Below are 12,715 nucleotides of genomic sequence, written 5' to 3' on the forward strand. Positions count from 1 at the left end.
ACTGTGCGCTCCGAAAGGGTCACCTTCAGCACAACGCCTGCCCTGCATTCCCCCCAATATGTATACTCGTACAGCCTTTTATCCCCCGTGTCTCTCTTTCGTTCTCGTTTCAGCCGAGTGGACAGAGGACAGGGGCGCTCCCTCAGGCTGTTCCGGTTGGCGTCATTTAGAGTTATTTTCACCAGCCTCCCTTCGGCTCCTCTGAGCACAATGAAGGATTACAGCTGAGACATGACACAGGCGGCCGGATGCTGATGATGTCATCTCCGTGTCATGGATGGAACTGAGTCCAGGAGGAGGATGACATGTCAGCTTCACCTTACACCTTGCAGGGATTTTCACACACCCTTGACCTCTTGGAGAGTATTTGCTATATACACAGGATTAACCTGATTTTTAGCCTGTGCAATTTCACTGGCCTTTTAAGATTATTATTTGGCACAACGAAATCAACAAACCTGAGGTTCATGGAAATTACATTCTTAAAATTGAGCTTATTTGAGTTTATATGGATGTTTTTACCAGACCATCAGCATGCTTTGTTTACTTTATTTGATGCATCCTATGCTGTACTGAGATTTTAATTTAAAACAATTTCTCACAATGACAGAACTTTGTTGCCATCTGTCTTTGGTTACAGTGACAATAAATCAGCCACCAGTTAGCACAACACATTTTATTTTCTAAGACTACCAATCTTTAGACATTTAGAATATGGGATTTTTGAAACATACAGCCATTTAAAGACTGCACTATTTACATCAAGAACCACCTGCATAATCACCAGTTTGTGCTTTATCATGGTCAGGTTTATAGTGAATCTTGAACCTACCCTGGGAACATTGGAGGTGAGGTGGGAATACACCAGAATGCACCCTGGATGTCAGGAAGGGCATCCGGCGTTAAACCTGTGCCAAACTGAAAAATACAGACCAAATGATCTGCTCTGGCCACCCCAAACAGGGAGCAGCTGAACGAACCACAACAACGACAACAGTTTTGCACCATAAGAGAAATCTTTGTAGAACCCTATAACAGATTTTTACAAAACCTTCCAAGTGGAACTTATTTAAAAAGGTAGAAACTTTATCCACGCCAGGTTCAATCGTGAGCTTTGTGGAGATTTGCATATTCTCCTGGTGTGGCTTACCTCCGAATTCTCCAGTTTCCGTCCATCTCCTAAAAACATGCCAGTAGGTGGATTGGTTATATTAAATTGCTAGGTATGAATGAGTGTGTGCATGGTGCTACAGCCTGCCATCCCATTCACAGTGTATTCCTACAGCTGAATTTGTAGCTGCAGAGACAATTTCATATAACAAACTGGTTTTACTGAGACATACACAAGGTGTTATGTCTATCGTTAATTATAATGAAATGATATTCTTTCCATAATTACAAGAAATGTTTCTTAGATTCCAGCCATGTAGAGTGATTCCAAAAAGTATCCCAGGGGAGGTACAGGGAGATGTAATGAGAGGGTATGAAATATATAAACACCCGCTTTAAAATGGTAGGTTTTTGTGATGTAAAAAAAACACCCCTATGTAGCATAAATCATGTCAAATTTGTAATTTCACAACATATAACAGATACCCATTACATCAGTGGAAAATAGAACCTAAATGCTTCAAAACGTGTGATTTAATCTTATTTATGTTAATTAAGGCCCTCCTGAGTGGACATGAGCTTACAGAATAACATTTGTGGTTAAAATAAATAAATATAAATCTGATAACAGATTTGAAGACTCAAAGAGCCAAGTAGTATGTGAAGAACACATTGCTATACAGCAGTGATGCGCATTCTGCTTATACTGTAGTTATAGTGGTTAAGACACATAATAGTATCTTACAGACATTGTTTGTACTTTAGGGAGTTAAATTACACCTGTACAGTACCTTTTATCTGCCAGTGCAAAGTATGTTTAGGTCACTGATTCTTAATAAAACAGTGGTCAGAGAGAGAGAGAAAGAGAGAGAGAGAGAGAGAGAGAGATGTCTCTATTTAAATTATAATGTGGAAATGTGACTTAATAACAGACATTATTTTACATGAAGCAGCAGGGAGTCTGTACAGTCTCACTTCTAGACATCCATCATAAACAACCAGCAGCGTAAGGCTGTGCTATCGGCGCTAACAGTAAGGCCCGGTGGAGCTCTTACCTCAGTGTTTGTCAGAGCATTAACCCACTAATGTGTCATTAAGTGGCTGCGCCTTCCTGTTTACTAAGAAAAGACTCGTCATACAGTCTTTTTCTTTCTGCAAGGAACAGAAAATCGCCAGAAGCAAGAGAAATAAGGTCAAATATGCTGCCACTTTATAGGCTTTGAATGATTATGTACAGTATTAATATGCCTCGATTCAGCTAATAAATTGCAAATTGAATGTTTCAGTTACTACTTCTCTAGGAAAGAAGCAGGTGTTTGTGTACCATATACAAGCCTGCACAAACCTACACAAACTAACTGAATCAGAGCTGCCATCATTGCAAACAAAATAAATTCTTAGAGATAACAGTATAAAATATTTCCTTGTTGCTGGGGTGGAATATATTTTATACCTTTAATATATCTGTTCCATCTGGTAATGTGCATAGAGTTTACCTTTTGGCACAAGTGTTTTCTGGTGATCTGCTGGGTTTAATGCCCAGGCAGGGAACCAGATTAACCCCTGGGGGTGGTGGTGGTGGTGGTGTTACAATTCAGTGCACTCCCAATGCTGGGAGCTTTGTCCCAATGTCTCAAGCTTTGTGTAAAACCTGTGCCAAATTAAGTATTTGGATCAATGATCCTCTATGGTGACCCCTAAAAATTATTATTATAACCAACTTATTAGGAAATTATTTTTAATGGTATAGTATGGTCGCATTTCCTGATTAAAAAAAACAACAGTATTTAAACCCCTTCAGACTTTAGTTAGATTTAATATAAAGTTTGTTGCATTTTTAATAGATTTTTGTTACAATTAAAAATAAAAAAAACTTGACCAAGGCACTCCAGACTGAGCACAGGTACATCATGTTGGCTTTTGTCCACCTGCAGCAAATTCAATTCATTACCAAGCCTTAAAGTCCAAGAGCTCTCATAGACCTCCTACATAAAATAGTGTAGAGGCATAGACCTGGCCAAGTGTTTATAAACTACACTGACCTACTAGTTCCTCAAGAGCTCTCGGTTGCTGTTGTAGAAAGGACACTATCAACAGTTACATTATTTACTGTCCAGTGTCACCCAAATGAGGTTGAGGTTCCGTTCTGAGCCTGGTTCCTCTTAAGGTTTCTTCCTCATATCATCTCAGGGAGTTTTTCCTCGCCATCATCACTGCAGGCTTGCTCATTAGGGATAAAATAGGAATAAAATAGTAACTCACTTACCAAGGCAAAAGGGTCTTAGTGTCAGAAGTGTACAAGAAACCAACAGCCACTCTGATGGAGCTCTAGAAGTTTTCCCTAAACTAAAGAACTAATCTGGCAAAAAGCCAGGTACAGCTCATCAATTATCTAATTTACTGTGAAGCATGATGGTGGTAGTATCATTTAATATTGTGATTCTTACCTTTGTTGATTGATAATGGCCCAATGATTAATGCAAAGACAATGCTGGGGTGGCTTCAAGACAATGTCCATGAGTAGCTTAGCTGAAGCCCAGACTTCCAATAGAACTGCTGTGGAAAGACTTTACATTCTGGAGATGATCTGGCAGAAAGAATGGGAGAAACTGCCCCAAACGATGGTGTGCAGTACTGGTTGTGTATGCTGGTGGATAGGAAGCCTCCATGAAGCTAACAGCATAAAATGATTTAATGATTTAGCATAAAACGTTTAATGGTTTAACTGCTTTTTATTATAACAAGCTTTGAAATAAAGTTTTGTCTTGGAGCAGGGAAACTAGTTTGAAGTTCTGATGAGAGCATGGTCATTGGCCAGATGCTGTAGATATAGAGTCGAGTGAAATACAGGAAAGTATTCCTTTACCAGTCTGCCAAGTGTCTGAGAGCATAGAAGTGATGCTCGAACGATAGACCCTCTCAGCAGTTGAATATTAACTCTGCGTGAAAGGCAGTCGAAATGACCAGGTTGGCAGATTGATCACTTCACAGCAGCAGCTGTGGAAACTTGATTTGCTATCTGACTGAAAACAGCCTGATTTCTTGACCTGCCTCGGGTTAATGTTCTACTCTGCAGTGTTGGACATAGGATGTTCGAAATGCCTAGGCATGCTTGCTGCACCAATCTTCCTCCCACACAGCCAGGGAACATTAACCCTCCTGTATAGTGTTCACTTGCTGCCTCACTTTATCATTAACATTTAGTTTAAAAATCCCCAATGATCTCCATTGTAGTGATAATTGATATATACAATATCCATGGAAATGCCGGCCTTCTCTTGCTAGGAGAATAGATGGCAAGGTGGCAAAGGCAAACCTTTTTGTCAAATAAGAACACATTTTTAATTTGATTATCGTTGGATTATGTGCTATGAGTGTAGCAAGCCCTGTCACTATAAAACGTTATAAATGGCACCTTAATATAAACCTGTGATTTGTTGTAATAAAGAATTATTCAGCACTTTTGGATCAATCAGAATTGAGAATTCAACAATGCTGTGGTATGAACCCCATTTATTTCACTTTGTTGCTCTCAGGGTCCAAAATGACCCACACAATTTGTGCCAAACAGCACTTTATAAACGTTCTTCAGAGTACACTAATACAGTAGCCATAGTCAGGTTTTCTAAAAGAGATTGAATTACAATCATAGACCAAAAATCTTCATAAGCATATTGGAATAGGAAGAGTAGCCCTCAGGGTTAATTCATGAATATTTAATGTTGAACCCTTCCCCCAATTTCTAGATCCTTATCAGTGCAACAACCTGACGAAGTCAAATGTTAAAACAACAACTCATCCAGGCCAAGCCATTGCACTCCCAATCCCCTGTGTATGAGTTCACTGTAATCTGTACTGCAGTATTTTGCATGGGTCAGCAGTGCATGCATGTCAAGACACTCACCATGCATGAGCTGGGAGTCAATCAATAATAACAGCCTGGGCTTGAGGAATGCAAACCATTCCTTTTTAGCCAGCTATCTCCATAGCAGAGGGCCTAGTGGAAAAAGCACGATCATCAAGCATCATTTTCGCTTGCTGTTCTTTTTCGTAATTGCTGCCTAAATGCCCGTTTGAAAGAGCATGTCCCTGAGAGGCCCAGAGAGACACAAGGTTAGGGCTGTGCTATAAATTGTTTGTTAATCACCTTTGCAGAGCAGGTTCTGTGAAAGAAGGTCATAAAATGGAGCACTCAACATAACCAGCGTGCTAATAAAGAGAGAGAATTCCTCAGGGAGAAGCTTGGTTTTCCAATGAATCACTGATGTTTACGTCAAGTCTCTGTGTCACAGGAAAATATCACATGACCACTGAAGGGTTTTGTTACATCTCAACCAGTGTCGCTAAATCTTTTCAGGAGAAGGTAGCTAGTACTTGCTTAAATAGTCACTAGAAGTGGGTAGGTGACATCATAGAGTCATTTGCATTGTTCATTGCATTGTAATGCTCATTTGCATATTAAAACTAATGTTACTGAAGAAAATATCTGAACAGTGCAGACAAAATGAAGCATTGCTAGTGAGGAGTTTGGAAATAGACATAAGAGAAATGGTTATGGATGGAAAAACTCTTTCATTACTGTAAATATAGGTATGAATAGAGTTTAAATACTGGTAGGCTGGGCAATCTTGTCTCACCTTGGAGAGTAAAGGGACAGTCGCTAAAGTCTGTTCAAAAAGTCACCAGGTGGAATAGAAATCAACTTATGGGACCTTTTTTAATCAGTATAAACAAATGAATGATTTTCTGGCCACATCTAAAATTATTCAGGACACTGTCAGATTTCAGTGTGAGGTGGTTGTTACCTCTGTTGTATAACCTTCTCATTTTATTTGTTGGGATAACGTGGTTGACAATCACACCTTCAAATTTTAAACTCTTATGGCAGTTTGTATTATACACTTGCGGCATCTCAGGAAGCAGAACTGGGTTTGATATCACCATTTACTTTAAAGGTTTGAAGAAACATTTGTCTGGGAAAAAAGAAATATTTTTGATTTTTCGACCTATTCTGTAAAAATCTTGCTACTAGCAGGCTAGGTAAAAAACCCAGTAATGTTTATAAAGTACTACAAATTCTTAAAGCACCCAGTGTTTACTTTCACATTGAGACTTGTTTGAGAAAATGTGCAGTCCAGACCCTTTCGTCACTCACACGCTGCTCATAAGAATAACACCCCTCTTACCAATCCTCGGCTAACTAACCGGCCAGCCTGCTTTCTATATTAGATTTATGATTTTAAGTAAAGGTGAAACTAGTTTTTTTTGCAGTCGGTTCAGAATAAAATATTTCCATCAATATTCATAATTACATCACAATAATAAGGATCATTGACACTATGATATACAGTCTAACTGGAGTGTAGTAAATGAATAGTTTCGAATCTTTTTCTCTGAAAAGGCAAAGCTAACTTGTTATTGTGGCTGAGTTTGTGTGTTTTTTTTCCATTACAGCATGAGTAGTGGAATCAATGGCAGCAAAATCGATGGCCTACATAAACTGTTATGTAAACAGCATTTAGGCCACACAGAGATGAGAGTAATAACAGTCATTTTCCACAGCCATTTTCCATAGTCATTCTTTGTTATAAGCCACAAGGGATGGCATAGAGCACGGGTCTCTGGAATAAGAGAGAGAATAATAAGCATCAGACTACAAAAAAAATAAAAAATAAATAAATAAAATCAATAACCAGCACTGGACTTCAGAATAAATATCTGATGTCTCTTTTCATTTGCACCATTAAATAACTGACCAAAGTATCTGAAGTTCTGCTTCTTACACTTCCTATATGACATTATCAGTATTTCTACATGACTCTTTGACATATATTTTATCCTTTCATGAATGAAAATTATATCACAAACTTGTTCATTAAAGTCTGTATACATATATGAGCTGCATGAGAAAAAGGTCTGTATGATTGCCTCATCTAGTGGTGATAAATGGTAAGCATGAATTTGATGTGAATCTGCTCTCCCATAATGGAGCAATAAAGATTTATACAAACAAAAACAACAGTAAAAAAAAAAAACTTGAAAATTCCATTGAAAAATCTGATAACTGTATTGAACAGGCAGGTTTTGTCAAAAAAAAAAAGGAAAAACTTTTCATATTAGGCAATTAGGAAAAAAAATAAAGATGGATTTACAAATCAACATATTCAAAAATTTTTGGATTTCTTAATAAGGATAAAAAAACATATATGCTTACATACACTCACTAGTCACATGACTGGCTGATTAGATAACTGCATGAATCTGCAGTTGTACAAGTGTTCCTAATAAAGTGGATTGTGAATGCAGAGACTGTTTCTTATGTCTATCTAATAATATACAATTTAAAAGAAGGATTTCCAAACCTTAGCATTAACTGGATATGCTAATGAGCAGACATCATACACCAATAAGCCATAACATTATGACCACCTGCCTAATATTGTGTTGGTCCCCGTTTTGCTGTCAAAACAGCCCTGACCCTTCGAGGCATGGACTCCACTAGATCCCTGAAGGTGTGCTGTGGCATCTGGCACCAAGATGTTAGCAGATCCTTTAAGTCCTGTAAGTTGCGAGGTGGGGCCTACATAGATCAAACTTGTCTGTCCAGCACATCCCACAGATGCTCAATTTGATTGAGATCTGGGGAATTTGGAGGCCTAGTCAACACTTCAAACTCGTTGTTGTGGTCATCAAACCATTCCTGAACCATTTTTGCTTTGTGGCACGATGCATTATCCTGCTGAAAGAGGCCACAGCCATCAGGGAATACCGTTTCCATGAAAGGGTGTACATGGTCTGTAACAATGCTTAGGTAGGTGGTACGTGTCAAAGTAACATCCACATGGATGGCAGGACCCAAGGCCTGATCAGTGCCTGATCGGTGTACATAGAAGTGAAGCGCAAGTACAGACGTGCAGATTGTTTACATCCTATTTCTGTTCCTCTCTGATTTCTCTGTTCTGAACTAGGTCCAGTATGACGATGTAAGATTTGCCAACTAAACCTACTCTAGAATCCTGACCAGTCTTTCTAGAATAAAGTTAAGAACACTTGAAATCCTTACGTCCATAGTATATGCGAGAGTAAAAGGCGAGTAAATGAAAGCTCCACTCTGAACTCATTAAATATATTTATTTTGCAATATTTGTGATGTATTGCCATTATTTCCATGAGAAATTAAAGGTTGTGTGTTGCTGTGTTGTCATAACAATCTCAAATAGAGGTGATAGCAGTCAGTTTTCTCAAAACCCAAAGAGCAAAGGGTTTTCCTTTTACTCATGATTTTTCAATGTCAAATTAATGAGAAATCCAGTGTAAAAGAATAAGAGAGTGAGAGGAAATATCCCAGAATGCAATACAGCTATGTCTGAGTGGTGCTGAATTATGGTAGAGACTCTCTACAGCTGAGATGTGCAGGATGATGGAAGTGAGTGCAATTTGAGTGTGAAAGTTTGGAAGCAGATCTGTTTAAGCAGAGAGTACAGATGAGGGTGTGAGAAAATGGACAGTCTGAAGGACTAAAGTGCTGCTGCATCGTTCTCTTTGTGTAGAGATGAAGCAAGGGTAAATTATACTGCACCACTATTGGGGGCAATGTAGGAAATTCTTAGAAAATTTGCAAGATCGATGGTTCGTTTCTAAGCAAGCATAGAGTGATATAATATTACAATGGCATGATGTTTTATTATAGCTGTAAAAGACCGTTAATTTCTGATTAAATAGTTGAATAAGTTTTAATGTGTTCTTGGTTAACTGAAGCTAAAGTTTATTTTAGCAAATGAGTTTATATTAACAGGCTATTTATGAAGCAGTTAATAACACTGAGGATCTCTGTTTTAAGTCCAGAGGAAAACCCACCAAAATGAACCTTTGAGTATCCTCATTCACCCAAATTGCACTTTGAGCCTTTGCAGCAATAATAAAAGACTTTATTAGAGGATAAGGCACGAGGTTTAAAAGACTTTATTAGAGGATAAGGCACAAGGTTTTAATCTAACAAATAATGTGCAGTACTGTGAAATGAACAAGCAGACCACTAATAGGCTTACAACACCGGTCAAACAAAACAAAACAAAAAAACAGAGCACAACAACAGCATCATTTATTCTTAGTCAGAGTGAGATCGATTTTTCCTCCTAGGCTGAAAAGCTTAACTTCGTGCATTAGGCTGAAAACATGCAGAATGCTGAACATGATTTTATAGCAGCAGGACTTCTATCACTGTCAGAACAGTCTTGCCAGGTACTACTGCACCCGAAACAGACCTGACAGCTGTGTGCTTAAAGTGAAGGTTTCACTAAAATAAAAAGTATACACAATGTAGTTAGATAAGCTAACAATAACAAAACAAAGTGAAAATATTGTGTTGCTGTTATCACCCTGAACTTAATTATATTCATAGAACAGTACCTCCTAAAGTGCTTTACCAGAGCAATTTGCCAACGACGATAATTGCTATATATTAAATCATGGCACATCATACTTTTTTCTGTTTATAGTTACATTTAATTGTGCTAGAACATCCAGAGATAACTTACAGTAACTCACATACACCAAACAGGCATAACATTATGACCACCTGGGCACCCTGACTAGTCTATGGCTATACCACCCCATATTCTACAAATTGTGATGCACTGTGTATTCTGACACCTTTCTATCAGGACCAGCATTAACGTCTTCAGCAGTTTGAGCAACAGTAGCTCGTCTGTTGGATCAGATCACACGGGCCAGCCTTCGCTCCCCACGTGCATCAGTGAGCCTTGGTCGCCCATGACCCTGTCGCCGGTTCACCACTGTTCCTTCCTTGGACCACTTTTGATAGATACTGACCACTGCAGACCTGGAACACCCCACAAGAGCTGTAGTTTTGGAGATGCTCTGATCCAGTCATCTAGCCATCACAGTTTGGCCCTTATCAAACTCAAATCCTTACGCTTGTCCATTTTTCCTGCTTCTAACACATCAACTTTGAGGACAAAATTTCACTTGCTACCTAATATATCCCACCCACTAATAGGTGACATGATTATCAATCTTATTCACTTCACCTGGCACTGTTCATAATGTTATGCATGTGTTATGCATCAGTGTAGTTACTATGTTATAACAGGTTAACACTTGTTCGCTCATCAGCCATCTCTTTTTCTCTCTCCAGAAGTTAATCACACACACACACACACACACACACAAAGGGTTTCACATAGAAACCCTCAGTTGGTGTGGCTGGTGAGGAAATGATTGTTTATTGCTGGATGTTCAGAAACATTAAATGCAGCAATAAATTGATAAAAAGTATGATGATCTTTCATTAATTATTTATTTTTTATAGCTGTTAAAACCACTGTTTATTAAAAGGAATAAAACACTTTGATGTGTTATTCCATGCTTAAGTTATGGATATTGACATAGACATATTTTAGTCATGGATGGAAGAAACTTTTTTGATGCAAGTTTATTAAAAATTCAGGTGATTTGACATGATTTGGAAAGGCACACACATGTCCATATAAGGTCCCACAGTTAACAGTGCATGTCAGAGCACAGACCAAGCCATGAAGTCCAAGGAATTGTCTGTAGACCTCTGAGACAGGATTGTAATCGAGGCCCAGATTTTGGGAAGGGTACAGAAAAATTTCTGCTGCATTGAAGGTCCCAATAAGCACGGTGTCCTCCATCATCCGTAATTGGAAGAAATTTGGAACCACCAGGACTCTTCCTAGAGCGTGCCACCCTGCCAAGCTGAGCAACTAGGGGAGATGGGCTTTAGTCAGGGAGGTGACTAAGAACCTGATGGTCACTCTGAAAAAGCTCCAGCATTTCTCTGTGGAGAGAGGAGAACCTTCCAGAAGAACAACCATCTCTGCAGCACTCTCTCTATGAGGCCTGTATGGTAGAGTGGCCAGATCGAACCTCAGTAAAATCCACATGACAGCCCGCCTGGAGTTTACCAAAAGGCACCTGGAGGACTCTCAGACCATGAGAAACAAAATTCTCTGGTCTGAGGAAACAAAGATTGAACTCTTTGGCCTGAATGGCAAGCATCATGTCTGGGGGAAACCAGGCACCGCTCATCACCTGACCAATACCACCCCTACAGTGAAGCATGGTGATGGCAGCATCATGCTGTGGGGATGTTTTTCAGTGGCAGGAGCTGGGAGACTAGTCAGAATTGAGGGAAAGATGAATGCAGCAATGTACAGAGACATCCTTGATGAAAACCTGCTCTAGAGCGCTCAGGACCTCAGACTGGGGCGACAGTTAAGCACACAGCCAAGATAACAAATGAGTGGCTACGGGACACCTATGTGAATGTCCTTAAGTTACCCAGCCAGAGCCCAGACTTGAACCTGATTGAACATCTCTGGAGAGATCTGAAAATGACATAGAGATGGGGAGGTCCTGCAAAGAAGAATGGGAGAAACTGCACAAAAATAGGTGTGCCAAGCTTGTACCATCATACTCAAAAAGACCTGAGGCTGTAACTGGTGCCAAATGTGCTTCAACAAAGAATTAAGCAAAGGCTGTGAATACTTATGTACATGTGATTTTTTCCCCCTGATTTTTATTTTTAATGAATTTGCAAAGATTTCAAACAAACTGTTTTCACATCGTCCTTATGGGGTACTGTTTGTAGAATTTTAAGGAAAATAATGAATTCAATCCATTTTGGAATAAGACTAAAAAAGGCATAAAAAAAGTGGAAAAAGTGAAGCGCTGTGAATTTCCGGATGCACTGTACAATCACATTACTACCAGCCTAGCTGTACAGTGCTGACTTCTGGTCTGTCTGGGAGCGGAGTTAGTTCTGAAGAGCCACATAATGACATACTGTTATTAGTATTTAATATTTATAGAATTTGGTCAAAAGTAATTGACCTCTCAGTATGTGTTTTGAGCTTTTATGCCACCCATGATCCAGAATATCTTAAAACAATTATTATTATTATTATTATTATTATTATTATTATTATTATTATTATTATTATTATTATTATTATCATCAGTTTGTATATTCTCCCCATGCTTCAGAGGTTTCCTCTGGATACTCCAGTGTCCTCCCCAGTCCAAAGTCATGCGTTGCAATATCTAAATTGTGTATAATTCATGGTATCCCCCACCTTGTACCCTGAGTCCCCTGGATTTGGCCCCAGGACCCTGTGTAGGATAAGCGGTAGAGAAAATGAATAAATGCAATATTTTATTAAGACTATTTCCATTCCAGAAATATATTTTAATCACACTGGGAGGCGCTGTTGCTCAAGAAGGCAGAATGCTGTCTTTATCTGAGCTGCTCAGCTAAACGCGTAAACAGGCAAGCGGGAGTGTGTGTGTGTGTGTGCGCGCGCGCGTGCTCACCTTACGCTCCACGCCTCAACAAGCGCTCCTTCACCTGCCTCGTCTCCCCTCACTCTGTGGACTAGGAGCTTTTACACAGAAGTGAACGGCAGGAGATAAACATGCAGTATTTATGGAGTTGCATTACTGAGCTATACAGCGCCGGGGTGAGTAAAGTTCTCAGTGCTTAAGGCACTTTTATTAAATGACATTATGCGCAGAGGACCAGGATGGTGATGCCTGAGGTTTGCGCTGCGTTGCTGCAAAA

At 39.3% G+C, this 12,715-nt stretch overlaps 1 protein-coding gene across 3 annotated transcripts in view; it reads left to right on the forward strand.

The window, feature by feature from the left end:
* The first annotated feature begins 12,468 nt into the window (after nt 1–12,468).
* Nucleotides 12,469–12,715, forward strand: part of si:dkey-247m21.3 (5-hydroxytryptamine receptor 4) — a 45,266-nt gene continuing 45,019 nt past the window's right edge. For all 3 annotated transcript variants that reach the window (XR_009207269.1, XM_058416155.1, XM_058416156.1), the window contains exon 1: nt 12,469–12,614. The gene's annotated coding sequence lies outside the window, so the exon portion shown is untranslated. The remainder of the gene's footprint in view (nt 12,615–12,715) is intronic.

The sequence above is a fragment of the Hemibagrus wyckioides genome, linkage group LG18 (assembly GCF_019097595.1).
Source record: "Hemibagrus wyckioides isolate EC202008001 linkage group LG18, SWU_Hwy_1.0, whole genome shotgun sequence".
Taxonomy (NCBI): Eukaryota; Metazoa; Chordata; class Actinopteri; order Siluriformes; family Bagridae; genus Hemibagrus; species Hemibagrus wyckioides.